Source organism: Dendrobates tinctorius, unplaced genomic scaffold (assembly GCF_039654945.1).
Source record: "Dendrobates tinctorius isolate UK_male_01 unplaced genomic scaffold, ASM3965494v1 ptg000028l, whole genome shotgun sequence".
Lineage (NCBI taxonomy): Eukaryota > Metazoa > Chordata > Amphibia > Anura > Dendrobatidae > Dendrobates > Dendrobates tinctorius.
In genome coordinates this window covers 13,330,652-13,354,088 of record NW_027361696.1, presented here as the reverse complement: position 1 = coordinate 13,354,088, position 23,437 = coordinate 13,330,652, and the positions used below count along the sequence as shown (strand labels likewise).

The 23,437-nt window shown below is 46.2% G+C and overlaps 1 protein-coding gene across 3 annotated transcripts in view; it reads right to left on the bottom strand.

The window, feature by feature from the left end:
* LOC141085107 (msx2-interacting protein-like) overlaps positions 1–23,437 on the bottom strand; it is a 127,050-nt gene that overhangs the window by 5,755 nt on the left and 97,858 nt on the right. The gene's annotated exons all lie outside the window — the stretch shown is intronic.

Below are 23,437 nucleotides of genomic sequence, written 5' to 3'. Positions count from 1 at the left end.
ATGCTGAAATATCAGCACCTCCTGCCCGGTCAGTACAGGAACTCAGAGCTGCCAGTGGCAGAGTTTCTGCACTAGCAGCCAGGAGCGGCGTTCGCTCCTGGCTGTTAGCCCCCTAATTGCTGTGATCGAGCGCGATTGCAGCATTCAGAGGGGAGGCAGAGAGATGGGAGCTCCCTCTGCCTTCAGATCGGCATCATCGCAGGGACCGATCTCTGCCATGATGAGGAAAGCTTCTGACACCATGCTCACAGCATGGTGTCAGAAGCTTTCACCATAGGTATAAGGCACTGCAATGCTAGTGCACCGCAATGTACTATACATGCAATCAAAGTAAAAAAAAAAAAAGTGAAAGTCCCATAAAGGGACTAGGTAAAAATAATAAATAAAGATGATTAAAAAAAAATCCAGTAATACACATTTTGATGTACAAAAAAATTAAACAAAACACGTTTGGTATCGCCGCGTCTGTAAAAATACCATCTATAAAAGTGTCACACTAGTTAACCCATTCAGTGAACGCCGTAAAAAAAAAAAAGTAGCAAATTATACCATCATCATCATACCGCTTGGAAAAAGTGGAATAAAATGCGATAAAAAAAAACAAATGGTAATAAAAATAGTACCACTGAAAGTGCCATCTTGTCCCACAAAAAACAAACCGCCATACAGCTCCATCAGTGGAAAAATAAAAAAGTTATAGCTCTCAGAGTAAAGTAATGCTAAAATTATTTTTTCGATAAAAAAGTTTTTATTGTTTAAAAATGCAAAAAATGTTTAAAAAACTATATAATTAAGGTATCCCTGTAATCGTAGTGACCTGAAGAATAAAGCTGCCTTACACCATTTTTACCACACGCGGAACGGAGAAAAAAAAAACATTCCTGAATTGCTGTTTTTTGTTCATTTTGCCTCCACAAAAATCTGAACAGAAAGTGATCAAAAAACGTCATGTGCCCGAAAATGGTACCAATAAAAACGTCAGCTCGTCCCGCAAAAAATAAACCCTCACATGCCTGTCGGCTGTAATATGGAAAAATTATTGCTCTCAAAATACGGCGATGCAAAAATTTCTTACAAAAAAAAAAAAGCGTGCGACAGCTGCCAAACATAAAAACCCGCTATAAATAGTAAATCAAACCCCCCTTTATCACCACCTTAGTTAGGGAAAAATAATAAAATAAAAAAATGGGTTGGAGTTAAGGCTGGAGATGGGGTTAGGGTTGGAGTTAGAATTGGGGGGGTTTCCAATGTTTACGCACATCAGGGGCTCTCCAAACGCGACATGGCATCTGATCTCAATTACAGCCAATTATGTATTGAAAAGTCAAACGGAGCTCCTTCCCTTCCGAGCTCTGCCATGCGCCCAAACCGTGGTCCCCCCCCACATATGAGGTGTATCTACATACTCAGGACAAATTGCACAACTTTTGGGGTCCAATTCTTCCCGTTACCCTTGGGAAAATAAAAAATTGGGGGGGCAAAGACCATTTTTGTGGAAAAAAATATGATTTTTTATTTTCACGGCTCTACGTTATAAACTTCTGTGAATCACTTAGGGGTTCAAAGTGCTCACCACACATCTAGGTAAGTTCCTCAGGGGTTCTAGTTTCCAAAATGGTGTCACTTGTGGGAGGTTTCCACTGTTTAGGCACATCAGGGGCTCTCCAAACGCGACATGGCGTCTGATCTCAGTTCCAGCCAATTTTGCGTTGAAAACCTCAAACGACACTCCTCTTCCAAGCCCTGCCGTGCACCTAAAGAGTGGTCTTCATCCACATATGGGGTATCGGTCTACTCGGGAGAAACTGCACAACAAATATTGTGGTTCATTTTCTCCTGATATCCTTGCCAAAATAAAAAAAAAAATTGTGTCCGAAGTAAAACTTTTGTTAAAAAAAAGTTACCGTAAATGTTTATTTTTTTCCCTCCACATTGCTTCAATTCTTGTGAAGCACCTGAAGGGTTAATAAACTTTTTGAATGTGGTTTTGAGGTACAGTTTTTAGAATGGTGTCGCTTTTGGGTATTTTTTTCATTCACTCCTCTAAGTGACTTCAAATGTGAGATGGTCCCTAAAAAAAAATAAAATGGTTTTGTAAATTTTGTTGAAAAAAAATTAGAAATCGCTGGTCAAATTTTAACCCTTATAACTTCATAATAAAATAACAATTTTGTTTCCAAAATTGTGCTGTTGTAAAGTAGACATATAGGAAATGTTATTTTTTAAGTATTTTGTGTGACATCTCTCTCGGATTTAATGGCATAAAAATTAAAAGTTTGAAAATTGCAAATTATTAGGAATTTTCGCCATATTTCCGTTTTTTTTCATAAACGCAACGCAAGTTACATGGAAGAAATTTTACCACTAAGGCCTGTTTCACACATCAATTTTTTTCCGCAGTTAAAATCCGCTAAAATGGCGGACAACAGATCCGTTCCTGTACTGACCACAACGTTTGGCACCGGACCGTTGTTTTAACGGATCCGTCGAAGGAAGAATTTTAAAGGAACCGCTGCCGAGAGAGAGAGAATTTTTCAGCCGCCAGAACAGGGGTTAGGGTTAAATTTGCAGCCGAGGCAAATCCTCTGGGCATGCGCAATGTAAAATGCGGATCCAGACGGACAAAAAAAAAAAACGTTGCATTGTCCGCCCAGGCATGTTGGCGGACGCCAAAATTTTGGCGAATCCGCAAAAAAACGGATCCAACGGATGGCCATCCGTCAAGATCCTCCGGTAATACAACTCAGTGGGGGAAAAAACGGATCCGCGAACCAAAATGGCGGATCCGTTTTTTTTGCAAAACGGCGGATTTTGACTGCATGTGAAAAACTGATGCGTGAAACAGGCCTAACATGAAGTACAATATGTCACGAAAAAAATCACAGAATCAGTGGAATCCGATGAAGTGTTCCAGAGTTATAGCAACATAAAGTGACAGTGGTCAGATTTCAAAATTAAGACCTGGTCATGAACCTACAAAGTGGCTTGGTCCTTAAGGGATTAATGTATCCCACCAATTCTAAGATTAAGATTATTTCGTGACATATTGTACTTCATGCTAGTGGTAAAATTTCTTTGATATGACTTGCGTTTATTAACAAAAACAGAAATTTGGCAAATAATTTGAAAACTTTGCAATTTACAAACTTAGTTTTTGTTCCCTTAAAGCGAACCTGTCACCAGGTTTGGCCAATACGAAATTGCCCCCTGTTGAGGGCATAGTGCAAATCCTTCGGTGCGCAGACACTGAGAAAGGTCAGAGCTCCAAGCGCCTGCGCACTGCAGGAATTTGGTCTGCTCTCAACAGGTCAGATAAGTACGCTTGTGCAGGAACGTAATGCCGGGGAGTCATGAAGCAAGTAGGAGGGCGGCATTGCAAGAAGATGGGAGGCGCTGGACCAAGACCTGCGACACTCAACGCAGAGGAGTATAATAAAAGTTAATTTTTCTTCTCTTACAGATCAGATCGGGGGGGGGGTTAGCTACAGCATTATAGAATGCTGTAGATAAGCCCTGAAAGGCGGTGGCCGTGTAAGGAGGTGGCGGGGACCCTCGATTGCATTCCCTCTCCTGAACACTGTTCACCTGTGCTACGTGCGGCTTCGTAATTGCGGTTTCCTAATGTTTTATTAATATAAAGTGCAGTTTTTCTCACGTTTTTATATTGTGTTATAAAGTATGTACTCTTAAAGTCTTATTACTGTAAATGTATTTGCACTTATATGCTTTAGGGATAGAAAAGTGTGTTAGCAAGGTATGAGCAACATAGGGTTAAGCAGCTGGGAGGAGTTAGAGTGTGACAGTGCAGATCCACAGGGGTATAGGGGAAGCATTTCCTGGGTAGTGGCAGAAGCCCGGGCAGTATTGTCCAGGGCAGGACGTGTACAGCAGTGGGCACAAAAAGTTCCCCGGTTGTGGGGAAGACAGTTGCTCCAAGCCTGGAAAGCAGTAGTAACGGGCATTGGCTCAATGGGATCGCCTCCAGAAGGAATCCAGGGTCCGAGACCAGGACGGGAGCTGATGACACCTAATGCACAGATGGGACCCGAATGGTCAGTAGAGACGGCTGGGAAAGCATAGGAAATGTTGACCTCTGAACTGTACCTCTGGATGTGATGGATACCTTGCCATTTAGTAAAGTTTAATAGTTGGAACAAAGACTGACTCTGTGGTGCTTCATGGGATTAGGATTCCAGCCGACAGTGAGTACTCATCTCTTCATGTGCAAGGCGCCGGGGGGCTCACTGACTTGCTTAGTGAACGCGCCCACGACTACCACCCTGTGCCACCTTGTTACATTTGGCGTAGTTGGCAGGATGACGATACCGTGTGTGCAGAAAGCAAAGGAACTTTGAAGGTGACAGTCGTGAGAGAGTTAAAGATGGCAGCAGATAGTGACTTTAAGCTGACACGAAACGCTGACAAGGAGACAGTGGTCAGTGGCGTGAAAATTGTGGGCGGTGCCGCCCTTCGTGGGCGTACGGTTAAGAAATTGGCGCCTAAAGGAAGGAGGCTGTTGTCCAAGTCGAGGCCACATCCCACTGACAGATGCCCGCCTAAAATGGGTGTGGGCGAAGAAGAAACTTCAACGTTTACAGCAGAGTGTGAGGAAACGGGTGGAGCAGCTGGAAGTGATTCCGCCCACGATCGGGAGGAGCCCAGAAGAGGGACGAGACAGCGTGTTGGAAGAGGAGACGCCATTGCCTGATAACATGCAGAGGCAAAGCATGTCCTTCCACGGTGGCATCGGACGCCAGGACTGGAAACTATCTGTGGCCTGGGTGGAGACGGGCCTGCATTTCGGGACCTGGTGGAAGAGCGAGTGGGAGAAGTGACTCCCTTTCCTACGGTCGGAGAAGCAGGCTGTTGAGGTCAAGGACGAGGATCTCGCGAGATCGGCAGAACCAGAAAACGCCCGGAAGACCTTGGAAGCTGTCTTGCTCTGGGTCGTTGCGACAATAGTTACCAGCTCACGAGGCCGCGTGAGATCGTTGCCGGGCGCAGCGTCAGTGAGTAGGAAAACTGTGCCCGACTAGACTGCCACATCGACTCCTACCCCCTCATCTCCTTCGGCCCCACCATCTTCGCCGACTCCTGCTACCTCTTCCCAGTGCATACCCGGAGGAGTCCAGAGTACGCTCTCCCAAGGAGGTCTGTTGGATTCAAGGGGTGATGAGCGAGAGGAAGAAGTGGGAAGGCCAAATTGTGAGGGTACAACACCCTGGCAGGGGAGCAATGTCAGACCGGGAAACCCATTGTTACATTAAGTAATTTCATCCTACCCGGAGATATTGATTCATCTATGGGCCTGACCCCCAAGAGAAGGTCTATGTAAATGCCGGGTCTATTCGCTATGATGGCCCAATACAGGAGTGGGACCGGGTGTCTTATCAAAGAGCAGGGACCTCAGGGGCCATATGCGGTGGTTGTCAGGATGGTCTCCAGTCCGGAGGAGCAACGGGCGCGTGCAGCCCAATATGTTGCGTGGCCGACTGCACCGGTCGCAGCTCCTGCAGCTAGACAGGAGGAATCAGCGGCTTAATTTGTGGCAGCCACAGTTGAGTCACCAGAGCCAGAAATTCATGGAGCCATGGGACCGTTGTTGGAGGGGTACGGAGTAGAAGAAGTGGGGACTCCTCTTCCAGTGGGTCTTCGGCTCACACATGCATTGTGGTGCAGGGCCCAAATGCGGCTCACTACTCACACCAGCGGCCGTGCATAGACTGATGTGGCTGTTTTGAAAAAAAAAAAAAAACGTTGTTGTACCGGTTGCACCTGCTTAACAGTAGAGACTGTTCCGCGTCTTTGAAACATGGATTTTTGTGATAACTCACCGTAAAATCCTTTTCTCCGAGACGCTCATTGGGGGGAAACAGGTACGGTGGTTGTATGCTACTGCCGCCTGAAGGCTGACAGTAAGTGAAAAAAAGAGGTTAGCTCCTCCTCTGCCGTATACACCCTCGCTCTGATTGCGGGCGGAAACCAGTTTGGTGCAAAAGCAGTAGGAGATCAAACAAAAATCAGACATCAACCTTAATGCAGGTAACAACATGTCTAGAAAATTACCACCCTAATCTCATACAGAGAGCATAATAATTAACCCCTTTACACCCAAGGGTGGTTTGCACGTTCATGAACGGGCCAATTTTTACAATTCTGACCACTGTCCCTTTATGAGGTAATAACTCTGAAATGCTTCCATGCATCCCACTGATTCTGACACTGTTTTCTCATGTCATATTGTACTTCATGTTAGTGGTAAAATTTCATTCAAATAACTTGCGTTTATTTGTGAAAAAACGGAAATTTGGCAAAAATTTTAAAAATTTCGCAATTTTCCAACTTTGAATTTTTTATGCCCTTAAATCACAGAGATATGGCACACAAAAAAACTTAAATAAAATTTCACATGTTTACTTTACATCAGCACAATTTTGGAACCAAAATTTTTTTTTTGTTAGGAAGTTATAAGGGTTAAAAGTTGACCAGCGATTTCTCATTTTTGCAACATCATTTTATTTTTATGGACCACATCACATTTGAAGTCACTTTGAGGGGTCTATGTGATAGAAAATACCCAAAAGTGACACCATTCTAAAAACTGCACCCCTTAAGGTGCTCAAAACCACATTCAAGAAGCTTATTAACCCTTCAGGTGCTTCACAGGAATTTTTTGAATGTTTTAAAAAAAATGAACATTTTTTTTCACAAAAAAAATTACTTCAGGTCCAATTTTTTTAATTTACCAAGGATAACAGGAGAAATTGGACTGCAAAAGTTATTGTGCAATTTCTCCTGAGTACGCTGATACCTGATATGTGGGGGGGGAACCACTGTTTCCGCGCATGGCAGAGCTCAGAAGAGAAGGAGCGCCGTTTGACTTTTTCAATGCAAAATTGGCTGGAATTCAGATCGGACGCCATGTCACGTTTGGAAAGCCCCTGATGTACCTAAACAGTGGAAACCCCCCAAAAGTAACCCCATTTTGGAAGCTAGACTCCCCAAGGAACTTATCTAGATATGCGGTGAGAACTTTGAACCCACAAGGGCTTCACAGAAGTTTATAACGTACAGCCGTACAATTGAAAAATCATTTTTTCCACAAAAATGATCTTTCACCCTCAATTTCTATTTTTCCAAGGGTATCAGGACCCCAAAAGTTATTGTGCAATTTGTCCTGAGTACGTGGATACCCCATATGTGGGGGTAAACCACTATTTGGGCGCATGGCAGAGTGTTATGATTGAGTCACCGTAGGAGGCAAAAATAGAAATGCTAGCTAAGTCCAGAAAACCAGAGAAGTTGGCAGCTATCGGATTGCAGACCCCTGAACCTATCAACACAACTAGCAGTAGCCGTGGGGGGCTCCTACGATGCCCTAGGCCCCTCGATCACAGCCGAAGGACTACATAGCCTAAAGACAGAAAGGGAAATCTAAACTGCCCCAGAGCAGACCCCAAAGTAAAAGGCAGCCCCCCACATATAATGACGGTGAAGCAAGAAGAAAGAACAAAACACAGACAGAAAGATAGACTGAGCAAAGATGGGGCCCACGCTAGCTTAGATAGGAAAGGACAGGAAGGCTGCTGTCTGCAATCCGTGAAAACCCCTATGAAAATAAGAGCCAACAAACTGACAGTAAAAAAGGCCCTGAAGACGCTAGGCTTCAAAAAAGCTATGTCAGTACTCAGGAATATTCTGAAGACAGAGCAACAGGCAAAAGGAGATTCAGCTCACCCCAGCAGGGAATGGCAGAATCCAGAAAAGCAAGGAAAACAAAACACTAATGCAAAAAGGCAAAGCAGAAATCTTAGCTTTAGATGAGCAGGAATCAGACTGGTTTCCTAGAAGTCCACAGAGAAATCACCCGCAGGCCAGAAGGGCGTCGGCAGCCTTATATCCAGTCATTAACTCCACTCAGCCAGTCATCATCATCAGCCCCAGGTGTTTGACAATCAGGCTCACTACCTTTCTTCACCAGAAGAGGGAGTTCCTCGGGCCTCAGTAGTGAAGGGGAAAATGAACTCACAACAGCAGAGCTCGGAAGGGAAGCAGCGCCATTTGACTTTTTTGGCTGGAATTGGAATTGGACGCCATGCCGCGTTAGGAAAGCCCCTGATGTGCCTAAACAGTGGAAATCCCCCACAAGTGACCCCATTTTGGAAACTAGACCCCCTAAGGAACTTATCTAGATGTGTGGTGAGCACTTTGAACCCCAAGTGCTTCACAGAAGTTTATAACGCCCGGGCGTGAAAATAAAAAAATAATTTTTTCCACAAACATGATCTTTTAGTCCCCAATTTTTTTATTTTCCCAAGGGCAACAGGAGAAATTAGACCCCAAAAGTTGTTGTCCAATTTGTCTTGAGTACGCTGATACCCATATTTCGGAGAAAACTACTGTATGGGGACACGTCGGGGCTCGGAAGGGAAGTAGTGACGTTTTGGAATGCAGACTTTGATGGAATGGTCTGCGGGTGTCATGTCACATTTGGAGAGCCCCTGATGTGCCTAAATTGTTGAAACTCCCCACAAGTGACCCCATTTTGGAAACTAGACCCCCTAAGGAACTTATCTAGATGTGTGGTGAGCACTTTTAACCCCCAAATGCTTCACAGACGTTTATAACGCCTGGGCGTGAAAATAAAAAAATCATTTTTTTCCACAAAAATTATATTTTTGCCCCCAATTTTTTATTTTCCTAAGGGTAACAGGAGAAATTGGACCCCAAAAGTTGTTTTGCAATTTGTCCTGAGTAGGTTGATACCCCATATGTGGGGGTAAAGCACTGTTTGGGCACATGGCAGAGCTTGGAAGGGAAGGAGCACCATTTGACTTTTTCAACGCAGAATTGGCTGGAATTGAGATCAGACGCCATGTTGCGTTTGGAGAGCACCTGATGTGCCCAAACAGTGGAAACCCCCCAATTCTAACTCCAACCCTAACCCCAACACACCCCTAACCCTAATCTCAGCCCTAACCCTAATGGGAAAATGGACATAAATACATTTTTTTTATTTTATTATTTTTCCCTAACTAAGAGGTTGATAAAGGGGGGTTTGATTTACTATTTATGGCGGGTTTTTATGTTTGGCAGCTATCGCACGCTAAAAGACGCTTTTTACTGTAAAAATTTTTGCATCACCACATTTTGAGAGCTATACTTTTTCCGTATTTTGACCCGAGTCATGTGAGGTCTTATTTTTTGCGTGACAAGTTGACGTTTTTATTGGTACCATTTTCGGGCACGTGACATTTTTTGATTGCTTTTCATTCCAATTTTTTGGACGCAGAATGAACAAAAAACAGCAATTCAAGAATTTCTTTTTGGGGGGTGCGTTTACACCGTTTCGCGTGCGGTAAAATTGATAAGGCGGTTTTATTCTTTGGGTCAGTACGGTTACAGCGATACCTCATTTATGTCTTTTTATGTTTTGGCGCTTTTATGCAATGAAAACAATTTTATATAAAAAACTATTTTTGCATTGCTTTATTATGCGAGCTACAAGTTTATTTTTTCCCTGATGATGCTGTATTGCGGCTCGTTTTTTGCGGAACAAGACGACGTTTTCAGCGGTACCATGGTTATTTATATCGGTCTTTTTGATCGCGAGTTATTGCACTTTTTGTTCGGCAGTATGATGATAAAGCTTTATTTTTTGCTTCGTTTTTTATTTTTTAAAGGGGTTCAATAAAGGAGTTAACTAGTGGGACAGTGTTATAGGGTGGGTCGTTACGGACGCGGCAATACCAAATATGTGTACTTTTGTTTGTTTTTTTATTTCCAAAAAATGAATTTATTAGGGAAATTTTTTTTTTTTTTTAATTTAGCGATTTTTTATAAATTATTTTTACACTTTTTTATTTTTTTAACTTTATTATAATGTCCCAAGGGGGACATAACTGTCATGTCACAGATCACTGTGACAGATCAGTGATCTGTCACAGGCAGAGCCGAAGGCTTCCTCGCGCCTGTGCTAGACGTACTATATCGTCCATGGGCATAGGGGCCTGGGTCCCATGGACGGTATAGTACATCTCATGTCAGAAAGGGGTTAAAAAACAGAAGCCAACTTGGCTAACAGGGTGAGTGCTGTGTCCCCAATGAGCGTCTCGGAGAAAAGGATTTTACGGTGAGTTATCACAAAAATCCATGTTTCTTCTTCGCCTCATTGGGGCCACAGTTACTGTGGGACGTCCTAAAGCAGTCCCTGGGAGGGAAGTTGACTCACAGATCCAAGCTACATGCACCTTCTGTCTAAAAGGTGCGCCACCGCTGCTTGGAGAATCCTTCTACCCAGGCTCGCATCCGCTGAACCCTGAGTATGGATATTGTAATGTTTAGTAAACGTGTGCAGGCTGGACCAGGTTGCTGCCTTGCAAACCTGTTCCGTTGAAGCCTGGTGCCTAAGAGCCCAAGAGGCGCCCACTGACCAAGTAGAGTGTGCTCTGATCCCTGCTGGAATCGACGCGCTACTGATACGGTAGGATTCATGAATAGCCAAACAAATCCATCTGGTTATGGTTGATTTTGAGGCAGCGAGTCCCTTCCTGCGACCTTCAGGGAGCACGAACAGCGCGTCTGACGAAAGGGTGCCGTCCGCGACACGTACCTCCTGAGTGCTCTCACCAGGTCTAACGTATGCAGGGCCTTTTCCACACGGTGTACCGGTGCTGGACAAGGAGAGGGCAGGACAATATCCTGATTAATGTGAAACGAGGAAACTACTTTTGGCAAAAAAGGAGGAGCTGGTCTAAGAACCTTGTCTTTGTGTAAGGCCAGAAACGGGGCTCGGAAAGATAACGCTGCCAGCTCAGAGACCCGCCTGATTGATGTTATAGCTACCAAGAACACCACCTTCCAGGAAAGGTATGACAAAGAGACATCCTGTAGTGGCTCAAATGGAGCTTCCTGCAGAACACTTAGGACCAGGTTAAGGTCCCAGGCGTTCATAGGTGCCTTATAGGGAGGTACCAAGTGGGAGACCCCCTGGACGAAAGTCTTTACCTGCAAGTTGGTAGCAATCCTGCACTGAAAAAGGACGGATAAAGCCGTTATCTGTCTCCTGAGAGAACTGGGGGCCAAGCCTGAGTCTAGGCCAGACTGGAGAAAAGCCAAGATATTAGTGATGGAGAATCTCAGTGGAGAACCACCGTTGCCTCGACACCATGCAAAGAAAACCTTCCAGGTGTGGTGGTAAATTCGTGTTGAGGCAGGCTTTCGGGTGCGAACCATCGTAGCAACCACTTTGCGCCCAAACCCCGCCTGTGTAAGAATCCAAGATTCAACAGCCAAGCCGTCAAACACAGGGCCCCTGCGTTCGGGTGGCAGATCGGCCCCTGAGAAAGTAGATATGGGCGCTCTGGCAGTCGCCATGGCACATCGACGAGCAGCTGCACTATATCTACGTACCACGCCCGACGAGGCCAGCAGAATCACTGGCACCTCTTCTGCCTTGATCTTCTTGATGACCCTCGGAAGTAGTGGCAGCGGGGAAATAGGTAAGGGAGGCGAAACTAATTCCATGCAGAACCAGCGCATCCACGGCGATTGCCTGCGGGTCCCAGGACCGAGCGACAAATACGGACACCTTGGCGTTCACCCTGGAGGCCATCAGATCTACATCCGGTGTTCCCCACCGTTGGCAAATCTGCTGAAAGACCTCTGGGTGTAGTGACCATTCCCCGGACGCAAGCTCCTGCCAGCTGAGGAAGTCTGCCGCCCAGTTCTCTACCCCCGGGATGTGGACCGCTGATATCACCGAGCGGTTCCTCTCGGCCCAGCGAAGCACGTGCGCTACCTCGCGCATGGTAGCCCTGCTGCGGGTGCCCCCTTGGTGATTTATGTAAGCCACCGCCGAGGCGTTGTCCGACTGAATCCGGACAGGGTGGCCCACTAGAAGATGATGAAACCGTTGCAGAGTCAACAAGTTGATCGGGAAACGTGCCTCCTGCAGGGACCACCGTCCCTGAGTCGTGTGGTGGCGAAAAACTGCTCCCTAGCCGAGAAGGCTGGCGTCGGTTGTGACCACCAGCCACTGATCTGGGGGAAAGGGTTTTCCCTGAAGAAGGGAGGAACTGATTGTACACCACTCTAGTGACCGTCTGACCTGAGAGGACAACCGGCACCGATGATCGAACGTGAACGGGTTCTTGTCCCAGGAAGACAAGAGGGCGTGCTGCAGGGGGCGAAGATGGAACTGGGCGAACGGGATCGCTTCCATCGCTGCCACCATTTTTCCTAGAGTCCTCATGCAGAAACAGATGGTGTGAGGGACTGGTTGGCGCAGTACCCGCACTCCCTGCGGGAGCACTAGGGCCTTGTCCTGAGGGAGAATTACCAACCCTCGGCAAGTGTCAAAGATCATCCCTAAAAAGGAAATTCTCTGAGCTTGAACAAGGGATGACTTCTTTACATTGACCAACCACCCTAAGGGGGCAAGAGTATCTAGCGTAATGCTGACAATTTCCTCGCATACCTGCCTTGAGGGGCCCTTGACCAAGAGGTCCTCTAAGTAGGGGATTACGACTATGCCCTGGGAGTGCAGGATGGCCATGGGAACTGCCATGACCTTTGTGAACACCCTGGGGGCAGTGGCTAGCCCGAAGGGCAGCGCTGAAAACTGAAAATGTAGACCGTTGATGGCGAAGCGGAGAAATCTTTGATGCGGAGGGAAAATGGGGATATGTAGATAGGCTTCCTGGATATCGATAGAGGCCAAGTACTCTCCCTGCCCCATTGCCGATATGACTGAACGGAGAGACTCCATCCGGAAATGTCTGATCCTGATAAACTTGTTCAGGAGCTTTAGGTCCAAAACGGGCCTGACAGTCCCATCCTTTTTGAGGACTGCAAACAGGTTGGAATAGAAGCCCTGAGTCTTCTTATTTTCCGGTACTGGAATGATGCCTCCGTTATGGCTGAGCGAATCGATGGCTCCTAGTAGAGCCTTTGCCCGGGTAACCACTTTGGGAAGACTGGAAAGAAAAAATCGTCTTGGGGGATACCTGACAAATTCTATCTTGTACCCTGTGGACACCAGCTCTCTCACCCATGTGTCGTGTGCGACATTGAGCTAGGCGTGATGAAACCGGAGTAGGCGGCCGCCTACCTTGCTGGTGCAGCCTGACAAGTGCCCCGAGTCATTTGGCTGAAGATCTTTGGGAGCTGGATCCACTCGACCTGGACTGGTTAGTACACATTCTCCACAATGGGTTGGCTCTATATGAGACCTGTCGGTCCCTATTCTGTTTGGAGCGCCCTGACGTGGCGGAATTAGCCGCCGTCTCCACCCGGGGTTACGAAAGGCCCAAAAACGTGCCTGAAACTGGTGACGAAATGGCGGTTTGACCCTTTGTTGAGGAAGAAAACTGCTCTTGCCTCGTGTGGAGTCGGAGATGAGCTGATCTAACGTCTCTCTGAACACGCAGCCACACTGGTATGGTAGCACTGTCAAGGACTTTTTTGAGGCTGAATCGGCCCGCCATGTCCTTAACCATAGCGCTCACCTAATGGTGGTTGCATTTGCGGCCGCAAGTGCCGCGCAGTTGGCCGCATCTAAATATGCATTGATCAAGTAGTCCCCCGCCATGGCTATCTGATTTGTGAACTCTGATACTTCCGCTGGTAGGTCTGTCTTGCAAGGCTCTATTCAATGATTCTGACCAAGAAATCATGGTCTTGGCTACCCACGTTGCTGCGAACGAGGGAGAGAGTACTGATCTGGATGCCTCAAATACAGTCATATGTTAAAGTTTGGGCACCCCTATTAATGTTAACCTTTTTTCTTTATAACAATTTTGGTTTTTGCAACCGCTATTTCAGTTTCATATATCTAATAACTGATGGACTCAGTTATATTTCTGGATTAAAATGAGGTTTATTGTACTGAAAATGTGCAATCTGCATTTAAACAAAATTTGACTGGTGCAAAAGTATGGGCACCTCAACATAAAAGTGACATTAATATTTCGTAGATCCTCCTTTTGCAAAAATAACGGCCTCTAGTTGCTTCCTGTAGCTATTAATGAGTTCCTGGATGAAGGTATTTGTGACCATTCCTGTTTACAAAACAATTCCAGTTCAGTTAAGTTTGATGGTCGCCGAGCATGGACAGCCCACTTCAAATCATCCCACAGATGTTCAATGATATTCAGGTCTGGGGACTGGGATGGCCATTCCAGAACATTGTAATTGTTCCTCTGCATGAAAGCCTGAGTAGATTTGGAGAGGTGTTTTGGATTATTGTCTTGCTGAAATATCCATCCCCTGTGTAACTTCAACTTCGTCACTGATTCTTGCACATTATTGTCAAGAATCTGCTGATACTGAGTTGAATCCATGTGACCCTCAACTTTAACAAGATTCCCGGTGCCGGCATTGGCCACACAGCCCCAAAGCATGATGGAACCTCCACCAAATTTTACTGTGGGTAGCAAGTGTTTTTCTTGGAATGCTGTGTTTTTTAGCCTCCATGCATAACGCCTTTTTGTATGACCAAACAACTCAATCTTTGTTTCATCAGTCCACAGGACTTTCTTCCAAAATGTAACTGGCTTGTCCAAATGTGCTTTTGCATACCTCAGGCGACTCTGTTTGTGGCGTGCTTGCAGAAACGGCTTCTTTCGCATCACTCTCCCATACAGCTTCTCCTTGTGCATAGTGTGCTGTATTGTTGACCGATGCACAGTGACACCATCTGCAGCAAGATGATGCTACAGGTCTTTGAAGGTGGTCTGTGGATTGTCCTTGACTGTTCTCACCATTCTTCTTCTCTGCCTTTCTGATATTTTTCTTGGCCTGCCACTTCTGGGCTTAACAAGAACTGTACCTGTGTTCTTCCATTTCCTTAGTATGTTCCTCACAGTGGAAACTGACAGGTTAAATCTCTGAGACAACTTTTTGTATCCTTCCCCTGAAAAGCTATGTTGAATTATCTTTGAGAGTTGTTTTGAGGAGCCCATGATGCCACTCTTCATATGAGAATCAAATAGGAGAACTACTTGCAAGTGGCCACCTTAAATACCTTTTCTCATGATTTGATACACCTGTCTATGAAGTTCAAAGCTCAATGAGGTTACAAAACCAATTTAGTGCTTCAGGAAGTCAGTAAAAAGTAGTTAGGAGTGTTCAAATCAAGAAAATGATAAGGGTGCCCATACTTTTGCACCGGTCAAATTTTGTTTAAATGCAGATTGCACATTTTCGGTTAGTACAATAAACCTCATTTGAATCCAGAAATATAACTGAGTCCATCAGTTATTAGATATATGAAACTGAAATAGCTGTTGCAAAAACCAAAATTGTTATAAAGAAAAAAGGTTAACATTAATAGGGGTGCCCAAACTTTAACATATGACTGTACTGAGTGAGCCAAGTTCCCTGAGACGATCAGTGGGATCCTTAATAGAAGAACCACTAGGTACGGATAATAGAGTTTTTGTAGCCAAGCGCGACACAGGTGGATCCACCGTTGGGGATTCCATCCACTTTTTACGGAGATCCGGGGCAAAAGGATACTTCACCTCGAGTGCCTTCTGGCCCGAGAAACGCCTGTCCGGCCGTTCTCTGTGTCGTTGCACTATGTCCTCAAATTCAGGGTGAGTGCAAAATACTGTATGGGGACGCTTGACTCGCTTAAATGACACCTTATGGCCCAAAGCCAGAGTGGAATCATCCTCAATCCCCAGAGTCTGGTTGACGGCTTCTATGAGACTGTCAACCGTTTCCCGACCACCCGGCGTATCTAGGTCAAGAGGTTCGTCCGAGTCGTAGTCCGAGCCTTGCTCGCTATCGACTGCTGGTGACGGGGAGCGAGAAACAGAGCTCACGGAAGCCGAGGCACCGGATGGACCGGGAGACGTCATGTCGGTTCGTTTCTCCCGGGTCTGCCTCGAGTGAGAGTGGCCCCTGCAGGCTGGAGGCTCCTGTGAGATAGAGGACCCCTCTAAGACAGGTGAGCCACTGTCCCTGCACCTATCTCAGGCCCGAAGGGACTCGATTGCTCTTGTGACGCCATAGATTGCGACCGTGATAACGCCCATTCCGGGGGACTTGGTACACTGAGCTCGGTCGCAGGGGAGGGCTCCTGAGCGCGTTTGGACTCGCAGGCTTCGCATACTCGCTTGGTCTGCGCCCACGGAAAAGTGGACCGACAGGAGACGCATGCAGCGTATGAAAACGTATGAGCCTTAGGTTTTCCTGACATGCTGTACCTGTCAGGCATCCGCGCTGAAAAAACCGCCGGGGGAGGGGCCTCTCTGCGGGGCTAGGGCGCAGCACTTACCCCAGTCCTGTGTCCCCTGTGTCCTCAGAGTGCGAGGCGTCGCTTCATTCATTCAGAGGGGAGGGGGGCATATGAAAAAAGGACGGTGCAGGCACCCTAACTCCATCTAACCCCTTGCCGGGGTGAGGAGAAGGACCGTCCGCCGCCTTGCCCCACCGCAGTCTTAGCATTGGTGGGGCAGTGGGGGCCGCACTTACTACACTTGTGCCTCTGTGCAGCCTAGGGTTTCAATACCCTAGGGTGGACAGGGCTAAGTCCGGCATCATGTCCCACGGTGCGAGAGATGATACGTGGAGGGACACTTGCACGTGCTCACCCGTTGTTGGTTTGGGGAGATCGGACCCTTTCAATAGGGTCCGTTGCCCGTATCTCACCTCCGTGGTCTGGCAATATCCCACGTTGCGGGAGAGGATACGTGGAGGGACACTCACACATGCTCGCCCGTTGTTGGTTTTGGGGAGACCGGACCCTTTCAATAGGATCCGTCGCCTCTATCTCATCTTCATGTAAAAAAGGAACATCCGGAAAAAAATCCCCGTTGCGGGAGAGGATACGTGGAGGGACACTCGTTGTTGGTTTGGGGAGATCGGACCCTTTCAATAGGGTCCGTCATCCCCGTCTTATCTTCATGGGGAAAAAGAAAAAAGAAAAGAAAAAAAAAAAATCAGTCTTGAGACAAGACAGACGTGTGCCTCCATGAGACACTAAGCAAAAAACTGGTTTCCGCCCACAATCGGGGCGAGGGTGTATACGGCGGAGGAGGAGCTAACTTTTTTCACTTCGTGTCAGCCTCCAGGCGGCAGTAGCATACACCCACACTACCTGTGTCCCCCAATGAGGCGAAGGAGAAATGACAATGAATCCTATGTGGCACAAGGACTGTCAGTGGTGACCAGTACAGTCACAGTTGAAGGACTATTGTTTGTTTCCCCCTCCTCCAAGTTTTCTTTGCGCACAGTTGCACATGCCCCGGCTTGATTACGGGACTTGAGCCCTGAAAGGGTTAATCACTAAGGACTGTTATTTTAACCCTACATCTTACCTGCATTTTCCCCGAATTTGACCTGTTTTTACCTTGAACTGTTCCTTGATGCAATTGCCAGTGTGTGTTTAACCCCTTCACGACCTTTGACGCCACGTAGGCGTCATGAAAAGTCGTGCCAGAACGACCCATGACGCCTATGTGGCGTCATGACTTTAAAGCCCCCCTGCGGGTCGGGTGACCTAGGTCACTGAAAGGTCACCCGACCCACAGATACAGGGGGCTTTGTTCTTCGCCACAGGGGGCGTGGCTTCGCCCCCACGTGGCTACGATCGCTCTGATTGGCTGTTAAAAGTGAAACAGCCAATCAGAGCGATAGTAATATTTCATCAATGAAAATTGATGAAATATTACAATCCAGCCATGGCCGATGCTGCTGTAGCATCGGACATGGCTGGAGACACCAATTCCACCCCCCCCACCGGCGATCGCCCCCCCCGCAACTGAATGACAGCGGCGATGTGCCGCCGCTGTCATCATCTGCCCCCCTCCCATTCCCTCTGCTCCCTGCCAGATTCCGATAACCCCCTCACCCCCTCTCACCTCCCCCGGCACCTTCTAAGTCCCCCTGTCGCTCCCGGTGTCCGGCGGGTCCGGTTCATGGGCGCCGACATCTCAGAAAATGGCGGGCGCATGCGCAGTGCGCCCGCCCGAATCTGCCGGCTGCAGATTCCATTCTTTCATTTTGATCACTCTCACAGTGATCAAAATGAAAGAAAAAGTAAATAAACCCCCCGATTATCACCCCCATAGGTAGGCACAACTAATAAAATAAAGAAAAAATTTTTATTTTTATTTTTCCATTAGGGTTAGGGTTAGGGTTGAAAAGAGGGTTAGGGTTAGGGTTGGAAAGAGGGTTAGGGTTGGAAAGAGGGTTAGGGTTGGAAAGAGGGTTAGGGTTGGAAAGAGGGTTAGGGTTGGAAAGAGGGTTAGGGTTAGGATTGGAAAGAGGGTTAGGGTTGGAAAGAGGGTTAGGGTTGGAATTAGGGTTAGGGTTGGAATTAGGGTTAGGGTTGGAATTAGGGTTAGCGTTGGAATTAGGGTTAGGCTTGTGGTTAGGGATGTGTTAGGGTTAGGGCTGTGGTTAGGGGTGTGTTGGGGTTAGGGTTGGAGTTAGAATTGAGGGGTTTCCACTGTTTAGGCACATCAGGGGGTCGCCAAACGCGACATGGTGCAACCATTGATTGCAGCCAATTTTGCGTTCAAAAAGTCAAACGGTGCTCCCTCCCTTCCAAGCCCTGACGTGTGCCCAAACAGTGGTTTACCCCAACATATGAGGTATCAGCGTACTCAGGAAAAATTGCACAACAACTTTTGGGGACTAATTTCTCCTGTTACCCTTGGGAAAATAAAAAATTGGGGGCTAAAAAATTATTTTTGTGGAAAAAGATTTTTTCATTTTCACGTCTCTGCATTATAAACTTCTGTGAAGCACTTGGGGGTTCAAAGTGCTTACAACACATCTTACATACGTTCCTTGGAAGGTCTAGTTTCCAAAATGGGGTCACTTGTGGGGGGTTTCCACTGTTTAGGCACATCAGGGGCTCTGCAAACCTAATGACGACCGCAGACTATTCCATCAAAGTCTGCATTTCAAAACGTCACTACTTCCATTCCGAGCCTTGACGTGTGCCCAAACAATGGTTCCCCCCCACATTTGGGGTACCAGCGTACTCAGGACAAACTGGACAACAACTTTTGGGGTTCAATTTCTCCTGTTACCCTTGTGAAAATAAAAAATTGCGGGCTAAAAAATCATTTTTTGAGGAAAAAAAAGATTTTTTATTTTCACGGTTCTGCGTTATAAACTTCTGTGAAGCACTTGGGGGTTCAAAGTGCTGCTCACCACACATCTAGATAAGTTCCTTGGTGGTCTAGTTTCCAAAATGGGGTCACTTGTGGGGGGTTTCCACTGTTTAGGCACATCAGAGGCTCTGCAAACGTAACATGATGCCCGCAGACCATTCGATCAAGTCGGTATTTCAAAACGTCACTACTTCCCTTCCGAGCCCCGACGTGTGCCCAAACAATGGTCCCTCCCCACATATGGGGTATCAGCGTACTCAGGACAAACTGGACAACAACTTTTGGGGTCCAATTTCTCCTGTTACCCTTGTGAAAATAAAAAATTGCGAGCTAAAAATTCATTTTTTGAGGAAAAAAAAAGATTTTTTATTTTCATGGCTCTGCGTTACAATCTTCTGTGAAGCACTTCGGGGTTCAAGGTGCTCACTACACATCTAGATAAGTTCCTTGGGGGGTCTAGTTTCCAAAATGGGGTCACTTGTGGGGGGTTTCCACAGTTTAGGTACATCAAGGGCTCTGCAAATGTAACATGATGCCCGCAGACCATTCCATCAAAGTCTGCATACCAAAACGTCACTATTTCCCTTCCGAGCCCTGACGTGTGCCCATACAGTGGTCATCCCCCACATATGGGGTATCAGCGTACTCAGGACAAACTGGACAACAACTTTTGGGGTCCAATTTCTCCTGTTACCCTTGTGAAAAAAAAATTGCGTGCTAAAATTCATTTTATTTTAGGGAAAAAAATGATTTTTTATTTTCACGGCACTGCATTATAAACTTCTGTGAAGCACTTGGGGGTTCAAGGTGCTCACCACACATCTAGATAAGTTCCTTGGGGGGTCTAGTTTCCAAAATGGGGTCACTTGTGGGGGGTTTCTACTGTTTAGGCACACAGGGGCTCAGCAAATGTAACATGACGCCCGCAGACCATTCCATCAAAGTCAGCATTTCAAAATGTCACTACTTCCCTGCTGAGCGCCAACGTGTGCCCAAACAGTGGTTCCCCCCCACATATGGGGTACCAGCGTACTCAGGACAAACTGGACAACAACTTTTGGGGTCCAATTTATCCTAGTACCCTTGTGAAAATAAAAAATTGCCAACTAAAAAAATTTTTTTTAGGAAAAAAAAAGATTTTTTATTTTCACTGCTCTGCATTATAAACTTCTGTGAATCACCTGGGGGTTCAAAGTGCTCACTATGCATCTAGATGAGTTCCTTAGGGGGTCTAGTTTCCAAAATGGGGTCATTTGTGGGGGAGCTCCAAAGTTTAGGTACACAGGGGCTCTCCAAACACGACATGGTGTCCGCTAACGATTGGAGCTAATTTTCATTTCAAAAAGTCAAATGGCGCTCATTCCCTTCTGCGCCCTGCCGTGCACCCAAACAGTGCCCCCCCCCCACATATGGGGTACCAGCATACTCAGGACAATCTGGACAACAACTTTTGTGGTTCAATTTCTCCTGTTACCCTTGTGAAAATAAAAAATAGCGTGCTAAAAAAATATTTTTGAGGAAAAAAAATGATTTTTTATTTTCACTGCTCTATGTTATAAACTTTTGTGAAGCACTTGGGGGTTCAAAGTGCTCACTACACATCTAGATAAGTTCCTTAAGGGGTCTAGTTTCCAAAATGGTGTCACTTGTGGGGGAGCTCCAATGTTTAGGCACACAGGGGATCTCCAAACGCGACATGGTGTCCGATAACGATTGGAGCTAATTTTCCATTCAAAAAGTCAAATGGCGCTCCGTCCCTTCCGGGCCCTGCCGTGCACCCAAACAGTGGTTTATGACCACATATGAGGTATCGGTGTACTCAGGAGAAATTGCCCAACAAATTTTAGGATCCATTTTATCCTGTTGCCCATGTGAAAATGAAAAAACTGAGGCTAAAAGATAATTTTTGTGAAAAAAGTACTTTTTTTTTTTTACGGATCAATTTGAGAAGCACCTGGGGGTTCAAAGTGATCACTATGCATCTAGATAAGTTCCTTGGGGGGTCTAGTTTCCAAAATGGGGTCACTTGTGGGGGAGCTCCAGTGTTTAGGCACACAGCGACTCTCCAAACGCGACATGGCAAGCGTTAAATATTCCAGCATATTTTCCATTCAAAAAGTCAAATGGTACCCCTTCCCTTCTGAGCCCTGCCGTGCGCCCAAACAGTGGTTTTTTGACCACATATGAGGTATCGGTGTACTCAGGGGAAATTGCCCAACAAATTTTAGGATCCTGTTGCCCATGTGAAAATGAAAAAATTGATGCTGAAAGAAAATTTTTGTTGGAAAAATTAAAATTTCCTTTTTTTCCTTCCATGTTGCTTTAGTTCCTGTGAAACACCTAAAGGGTTAATAATCTTCTTGAATGTAGTTTTGAGTAGCTTGAGGGGTGCAGTTTTTAGAATGGTGTCACTTTTGGGTATTTTCTGCCATATAGACCCCTCAAAGTGACTTCAAATGTGAGGTGGTCCCTAAAAAAAATGGTTTTGTAAATTTTGTTGTAAAAATGAGAAATCACTGGTCAACTTTTAACCCTTATAACTTCCTAACAAAAAAATATTTTGCTTCCAAAATTGTGCTGATGTAAAGTAGACATGTGGGAAATGTTATTTAGTAACTATTTTGTGTCACATAACTCTCTAGTTTAACAGAATAAAAATTCAAAATTTGAAAATTGTGAAATTTTCAAAATTTTCGCCAAATTTCTGATTTTTTCACAAATAAACGCAAAAATTATCGATCTAAATTTACCACTAACATGAAGCCCAATATGTCACGAAAAAACAATCTCAGAATCGCTAGGATGCGTTGAAGTGTTCCAGAGTTATTACCTCATAAAGGGACACTGGTCAGAATTGCAAAAAATGGCCAGGTCATTAAGGTCAAAATAGGCTGGGTCATGAAGGCGTTAAGGTGATCTGTTAAAAGGAGGGAGGGGGGAAAGATCTGTGCAGGAGGACCCGAGGAGCGAGTCAGGTCAGGACTACGCGTACTGTTGTCAAGTTGGCCACCGGGCCAGTATGTTTGTTCTTGTCGGTCTCCTGTGTTCGAATATCTGGAGTGGGAAATGACTGGCCTATGGGCCCCAAATGATGCTATATGGCACCTATAAACTGTTGATATTTGGTAACTCATGTGGACGGGTCCTAGGAGCCACAGGACCGTAGTCAGTTGGACTAACTTTAAAAAGAACTTGAACGCTTGGTTCCAGGACTCCAAACAAATGGGGCTGAGGTCGCATGTGACCCAGTGGCAGTGTTGAGTAAAGACTGTATTAATTTAATTAATGTTTTATATATGTTGTTTTACAGTTTACAGGGGTCGCCATGGTCGGGGACAACCATGTTTTAGGAGGGAGGAGTGTAAGGAAGTGGCCGGGACCCCCGATTGCCTTCCCTCTCCTGAACACTGTTCACCTGTGCCACGTGCGGCTTCCTAAGGACATGTACAGCAGTGGGCACAAAAAGTTCCCCGGTTATGGGGAAGACAGTTGCTCCAAGCCTGGAAAGCAATAGGAACAAGCATTGGCTCAACGGGATTGCCCCCAGAAGGAATCCGGGGTCAGAGACCAGGACGGGAGTTGATGACACCTAATGCACAGATGGGACCCGAATGGTCCGTAGAGACGGCAGGGAAAGCATAGGAAATGTTGACCTCTGAACTGTACCTCTGGATGTGATGAATACCTTGACGTTTAGTAATGTTTAATTGTTGGAACAAAGACTGTGACTCTGTGGTGCGTCATGGGATTAGGATTCCAGCCGACAGTAAGTACTCATCTCATCACGTGCAAGATGCTGGGGTGCTCGCTGACTGGTGCTTAGTGAACTCGCCCACGGCTACCACCCCGTGCCACCTTGTTACAGCCGTAACTCGTATCGGCCAAACCTGGTGACAGCTTCCCTTTAAATCAGAGAATGTCACACGTGTCTACTTTACTTTTATATTTTGATTGCGGTCATAGGGTCCATTACAGGGATCAAAAGGAATCAATAGGAATCTCTATTGTTGCCGGTTAAAGGCTGGTAGATCTCGGTAGGTGCACTGTGTATCCGCTCGCCATGTTTTTCCAGGAAGAGGATGGAGAGGACCGGGTAATAGAACAGTAAGGCCCAGGGGGATGGCGGAGGTATTGGAAGTATCTTCCTACTCTAAGCCGGTGAGACCAAAGGCATGACCTGTCCACAGACCTGCCCACAGGCTGCCCCAAGGCACAGTTTGTCTCTATGGTGAGGAACAGGTTTGTGCTTCAGGGCGGCCTGTGTCTCTCCAGCGTAGAGCAGGAAGATGAGACTGTCTAAAGTC